Genomic DNA, 7,197 nt, shown 5'->3' with positions numbered 1-7,197 from the left:
ATCATAGAGGCGCAATGTGATTCTGTATTAACTCGCATCCCTTCATCCAGAGCCTCTCTCACCCAGCACACACAGCGCGCTGTCACAGGTTTGTTCATTATGGATTTCTCCTCTTTCTTGTGTTACAGAAGCCTCTTTTAAAGCGGGTTTCTGCGTTGCGGTAGCTGCTTTGGTGATTTTAGTGGCAGGCATCGTCTTGTTTCGTATAGGTAATGTATTCTTTCTATATTCTTATGATTTATATTCTGTCATGACTGTGTCCTCCACATGAGTAGCTCAATGCGCTGCTAGAGAGTTTAGAGGAGGAAAGGGATAATGTACCGAATTAACATGAAAAATAAATACACAAATACATCAATTAATACATAAACAAATATATACTGTATTAAATTATAGTTTGTATTGTATCTAACTTTATTTTGTTTTCTTTCTGTCCTGAGGTACTTTATTTTATCATTGTGTTCTATTAAATGTATCTTCTCTTGTTTCTCTGTATCTCATGAAACTCGCGGCTGTTTTGTCAGAGTTTCCCTGAATATCTAACGTGTCTCCCGACAGTCCGAAACTCGCTGGCTCCGTCTGTATGAACCCGACTCTTAACCCGAACGCTGTTTCCATCATAAAATGAAAAACTTTTCTGCTGTTTTCCGACAGGTGGAATTGGTGTTATTTACATAAAGGCGGCGGAACAACTAATCAGTATTTAAATGAGGAACCTCTATGTTAATGACAGCTTTTACGTCATTTCAGGATTTCAGTCACCTGACAGGTGGGATCGAAAGGTGTAAAGGCGGAGCGTGTTTAAGGAGACTCTGAGAAACAAGAGGAGATACATTTCACAGAACACAATAATAAAGCAAAGTACATCAGGACAGAGATAAAATATATACTGTATTAAATTATAGTTTGTATGTATTTATTTATTTATAAATTTGTTCATTTATTTATGTGTTCGTTTATTTATTTTTCATGTTATTTTGGTAGCCGTTTCATTTCCGTAACATTCCTCATACTGTCAGAATCGTGGTTTTGAGACTGTTCTCATCCTTCCTGGCTATTTCTTATGTTTGCTCGGAACTTGAAAAACAGTCGGAAAACTGAAACTCCGCCACAAAAGCCCGCCCGACGATCTGAAAAGCTTTGATATTCAGGCAAGTAAGTGGAAAGACAGTGGCGAGCATGCGCAGTACAAAAAGAAGCAAAAACTGACGAGAAGCAAAAAATGAGTGAACACCGGAACACAAACCTGTCCTTGTTTTCTGTTTTGGCTCGTTTAAAAAAAGAGACCAAGAGACTGGGAAAAGGTAAGTGTATAAATAATCTGCAGACAGAAAGTTTCCATTTATCAGAAACCCTAGCAGTTCTAATTCTAAATGCTCTGCAGTTTGTTTGGAGAATATTAAAGAGTTACAAACACACGTCTCTGTTGTGATTGAACTACATTTAAAACTGAAATGAGGGAATGCTATACCGCAAATTAAATGAAGGCAAAATCATCCATTGGACAACGTGTTTGAACATTGGGACCATTTTTGGTCTTATAAGTATATTAATAATGTAACTAATGCAGTGAAATCTAGTCATATCACTCTTAATGATGAATCTCAACTGTTCCAAACTAGCAAAACTAACCAAGCTGTCTTTGTTTGTGTCTTTTAGAAAAGGAGGATCTTCAGAAGAATTATGGCAAGATTAATACATTTATCTCAATATTCTTTTTCTTAAATATTGTATTGAATTACATGAGTTCATGAGCTAAAATACAGACTAAACTTTTCATTGTTTTCTGTTTTAGGCAGTTTAAAAAGAGAGAAAGAGACACTGGGAAAAGGTAAGTGTATAAATCAATCATTTGAAGAAAAAAAGTTTAACTAAAATGACGGAATGCTGTCTCGCTAATTAAATTACAAAAAAAGAATGCATTGGGCAACGCCTATATTTGGTCTTCTAAGTATATTAATAATGTAACTAATGCAATGAAATCTAGTCATATCACCCTTAATGATGAATCTCAACTGTTAGGAGGCTGTGTGGTCCAGTGGTTAAAGAAAAGGGCTTGTAACCAGGAGGTCCCCGGTTCAAATCCCACCTCAGCCACTGACTCATTGTGTGACCCTGAGCAAGTCACTTCACCTCCTTGTGCTCCGTCTTTCGGGTGAGACGTAGTTGTAAGTGACTCTGCAGCTGATGCATAGTTCACACACCCTACTCTCTGTCAGTCGCCTTGGATAAAGGCGTCTGCTAAATAAACAAATAACTGTTCTAAACTAGTAAAACTAACCAAGCTGTCTTTGTTTGTGTCTTTTAGAAAAGGAGGATCTTCAGAAGAATTATGGCAAGATTAATACATTCATCTCAATATTCTTTTTATTAAATTACTTAAATTATAAGCCAGAACACAAACTAAACTTTTCACGTTATTCTGTTGTAGAAATTTTAAAAAGCGAGAATGAGAGACTGTTAATAGGTAAGTGTATAAATAATCTGCAGACAGAAAGTTTCCATTTCAATCTCCCTTTATCAGAAACCCTAGCAGTTCTAATTAAAATGCTCTGCAGTTTGTTTGGATAATATTAAAGAGTTAACTACTTTAAACAAAATGTAAATACATTAAAAACACCAGAACACGAATTACCAGAGAGAAAAAAAGACTCGTGTCTCTTTAGTTAGCCTGTAGCTGTGTGTGGCGTGACAGTGCAGATTAGACAACCACGAGCTGATCATGCGATCGTCACCCGAAGAATCATAGAACACAAAAGAAATCGCGGAAACAAAAAGGAAACAGTGGTCAAGACTTGATATGATTTGGCCACAAAATGCTCGCTCCAGACCACACAGAACTGCACGCACTCACGCACACACACACGCACACACACACACGCACACACACACGCACACACACACACACACACACACACACACACACGCACACACACACACACACACACACACACACACACGCACACACACACACACACACAGAGGAACCTGAAAATTAGCTTCTCCGGTCCATTTGAACGGAAGTGTCTTTTTTCTCCGCTTCAATAAGCAGCTTCCATAGACTTGCATCATAGAGGCACAATGTGATTCTGTATTAACTCGCAGCCCTTCATCCAGAGCCTCTCTCACCCAGCACACACAGCGCGCTTTCACAGGTTTGTTCATTTATGGATTTCTCCTCTTTTTTTGTGTAACAGAAGCCTCTTCTAAAGTGGGTTTCTGCGTTGTTGCTATTTTACTGGTAGTAATCCTCTGTTCTGCTTGTTATACAGGTATTGTATTCTTTCTATATTCTTATGATTTATATTCTGTCATGACTGTGTCCTCACCATGAGTATCTCAATGCGCTGCTAGAGAGTTTAGAGGAGGAAAGGGATAATGTACCGAATTAACATGAAAAGTAAATACACGAATACATAAATTAATACATAAACAGATCTATAAATAAATACATACATGTCTGTATATTTATTTATTTCGACATGTATTTATTTGTTTATTTATTTATGCATTAATTTATTTATTTTTCATTTTGGCATAAAATATCATCCATAACCAAAACTATAATTTAATACAGTGTACGTTTGGCTACATTAAAATAGGAGTTCTCTAACTTTATTTTGTTTTCTCTCTGTCTCTGTCCCTGTACTTTATTTTATCATTGTGTTCTATTAAATGTATCTTCTCTTGTTTCTCCGTATCTCATGAAACTCGCGGCTGTTTTGTCAGAGTGGCCCTGAATATCTAACGTGTCTCCCGACAGTCCGAAACTCGCTGGTTCCGTCTGTTTGAACCCGACTCTTAACCCGAACGCTGTTTCCATCATAAAATGAAAAACTCTTCTGCTGTTTTCCGACAGACGGAATGGGTGTTATTTACATAAAGGTGGTGGAACAACTAATCAGTATTTAAATGAGAAACATCTATGTTAATGACAGCTTTTACGTCATTTCACGATTTCAGTCACCTGACAGGTGGGATCGAAAGGTGTAAAGGCGGAGCGTGTTTAAGGAGACTCTGAGAAACAAGAGAAGATACATTTCACAGAACACAATAATAAAGCAAAGTACACCAGGACAGAGAAAAAAATATATACTGTATTAAATTATAGTTTGTATTTATTTATTTATATATTTGTTCATTTATTTATGTGTTCGTTTATTTATTTTCATGTTATTTCGGTAGCCGCTTCATTTCCGTAACATTCCTCATACTGTCAGAATCGTGGTTTTGCGACTGTTCTCATCCTTCCTGGTCATTTCTTATGTTTGCTCGGAACTTGACAAACAGTCGGAAAACTGAAACTCCGCCACAAAAGCCCGCCCGACGATCTGAAAAGCTTTGATATTCAAGCAAGTAAGTGGAAAGACAGTGGCGAGCATGCGCAGTACAAAAAGAAGCAAAAACTGACGAGAATCAAAAATTGAGTGAACACCGGAACACAAACCTGTCCTTGTTTTCTGTTTTAGCTCGTTTAAAAAGAGAGATCAAGAGACTGATAAGAGGTAAGTGTAACTAATTTGCAAAAAGAAAGTGTAACAAAAATGATGGAATGCTGTATCGCTAATGAAATTACGACAAATGCATTGGGCAACACCCATATTTGGTTTTCTAAGTATATTAATAACACTGTGTAACAATTTTTTTTTTTTTTGGTTCCTGGGTAGTAAGTGTTATTTCCTAATTGCTTATGCCTCAAAAGTATAGAAAATGGCTATTATTTCCCACAAACTTTGCTTTTGTGACCAGGACAGTGATATTTTGAAATTTACCTATTTTCCTGAACATTCCAGATAGATTCAGTGCTGAGTAAACTTGGAGTAACTTCTAGAACTTTCTAGAACTTTCCAGTAATATAAATAGTAGTATAAATACAGGGGCCTTAAGCCCACCAGTTCAGTTTAGTTCCAGCTGCCTAAGTGGATACATATCTGCATTTTTCTGAGATGGCATCAAGGTCATAGGAGACTTCAAAATGGTGGCATTCCTGATGGGTCTCCAAGGCGGTTTTATCAAGTTTCCCTGCTATCTTTGCCTTTGGGACAGCAGGGACACCAAGGCGCACTACCACAGGCGGGACTGGCCACAGCAGACCGAGTTCTCTGTGGGGAGGAACAACGTCAAGTGGGAGCCACTGGTGGACCCCCGGAAGGTGCTGATGCCACCACTGCACATCAAATTGGGCCTTATGAAACAATTTGTCAGAGCTCTAGATAAGGAGTCGGCAGCCTTCAAGTACCTTCAAGACTTCTTCCCTAAGCTGTCTGAGGCAAAGGTCAAAGCCAGTGTCTTCGTCGGACCACAGATAAAGAAGATCCTGGAGTGCAATGAATTCCCCAAGCAGCTCACTAGTAAGGAGAAAGCGGCTTGGAACAGCTTTGTCGCAGTGGTTCGGGGCTTCCTGGGCAATCACAAGGCCGAAAACTATGTGGAGCTGGTTGAGACTCTGGTGAAGAACTACGGCACAATGGGCTGTAGGATGTCCCTCAAAGTCCATATCCTTGATGCTCATCTTGATAAATTCAAGGAGAACATGGGAGCGTACTCGGAGGAGCAAGGTGGGCGCTTCCACCAGGATATACTGGACTTTGAACGCCGCTACCAAGGACTGTATAACGAGAACATGATGGGAGACTTCATTTGGGGGCTGATTCGTGAAAGTGATTTACAGTATAATCGTAAATCTCGAAAAACTACTCACTTCTAAATCTTTTGTAGTCATTTTTGTATTACTTTAGTATAAATACATGTTAATTTGGATTCATATGTTGTTTTTTTCTGACTTTATGTGAACGAAAAGACACAAATTCGCCCGTTTTCTCATTGGAAATAGGTAAATTTCAAAATATCACTGTCCTGGTCACAAAAGCAAAGTTTGTGGGGAATAATAGCCATTTTCTATACTTTTGAGGCATAAGCAATTAGGAAATAACACTTACTACCCAGGAACAAAAATTGTGTTTACATAGTGTAATGTAACCAATGCAATGCAATATAGTCACATCACCCTTAATGATGAATCTCAACTGTTCTAAACTAGTAAAACTAACCAAGCTGTCTTTGTGTCTTTTAGAAAAGGAGGATCTTCAGAAGAATTATGGCAAGATTAATACTTTCATCTCAATATTCTTTTTCTTAAACTATTGTATTGAATCACATGAGTTCATGAGCTCAAATATAAACTAAACTTTTCACTCTTTTCTGTTTTAGACAGTTTGAAAGGCAAGAATGAGAGACTGGGGAAAGGTATGTGCATAAATAATTTGCAGAAAGAACGTTTAACAAAAATTATGGAGTCTTCTTGAACAAAGAAGACTACGCAGCGATCTGATTCAAACATTCAAAATCTTAAAAGAAGCTGCTTGATGAGATTCTGGGATCAATAAGCTACTAACAACCAAACGAGCAAGATGGGCTGAATGGGGCCTCCTCTCGTTTGTAAACTTTCTTATGTTTCTTATGTTCTTATCACTAATAAAATTACGACAAAATAATGCATTGGGCACCTCCCATATTTGGTCTGATAAGTATATTAATAATGTAACTAATGCAATGAAATCTAGTAATATCACTCTTCATGATAAATCTCAACTGTTCTAAACTAGCAAAACTAACCAAGCTTTCTTTGTTGGTGTCTTTTAGAAATGGAGGATCTTCAGAAGAATTATGGCAAGATTAATACATTCATCTCAATATTATTTTTATTAAATTAAACCATTGTATTGCATCACATGAGTTAAAGAGCGGAAATACAAACTCAACTTTTCATTTTCTACCTTTTAGGGACTTTAAAACAGGAGAAAGAGGCGCTTGAAGCAGGTAAGATCATTATAATCCATATGAAAGCAGTCTGTACAATTTCAAATGCAATTGATCAGAAATACGTTATTATTTTATTAAAGTAACACTGAAAACCAATTGTAGGGAGAATATTAAATAGTTCAGAACTCTGTTGTGGTTTCATTACATTGAAAACAGAAATGGGGGAATGCTTCTGCACTTAATGAAATGGTTTCTGTGTTTTTTGTTCCTAGATGTTGAAGAACTTCGAAGGAATACCAGTAAGAATATGTGTTGTGTTTTTTCTATTCAGGATCTATATCTTTCTATCTCATATAAGTGAATTCAACACGTGTCATTGGTTCACTTCAATATTAATAAACTCCTGGCCTCTCTCTCTTTTATTATTTTTTCATT

General features: G+C 37.2%; 1 protein-coding gene and 1 long non-coding RNA gene across 3 annotated transcripts in view; one reads left to right on the top strand and one right to left on the bottom strand.

The window, feature by feature from the left end:
- LOC117398800 (uncharacterized) overlaps positions 1-7,197 on the bottom strand; it is a 121,476-nt gene that overhangs the window by 91,602 nt on the left and 22,677 nt on the right. The window lies entirely within an intron of this gene.
- Positions 3,929-6,670, top strand: LOC131709701 (uncharacterized). Its single transcript, XR_009311579.1, has 3 exons — positions 3,929-4,505; positions 6,074-6,246; positions 6,643-6,670. It is a non-coding gene; the product is annotated as an uncharacterized LOC131709701 (long non-coding RNA).

The sequence above is a fragment of the Acipenser ruthenus genome, chromosome 44 (genome assembly GCF_902713425.1).
Source record: "Acipenser ruthenus chromosome 44, fAciRut3.2 maternal haplotype, whole genome shotgun sequence".
NCBI classification, from domain to species: domain Eukaryota; kingdom Metazoa; phylum Chordata; class Actinopteri; order Acipenseriformes; family Acipenseridae; genus Acipenser; species Acipenser ruthenus.
This window is presented reverse-complemented; position numbering and strand designations above follow the sequence as displayed.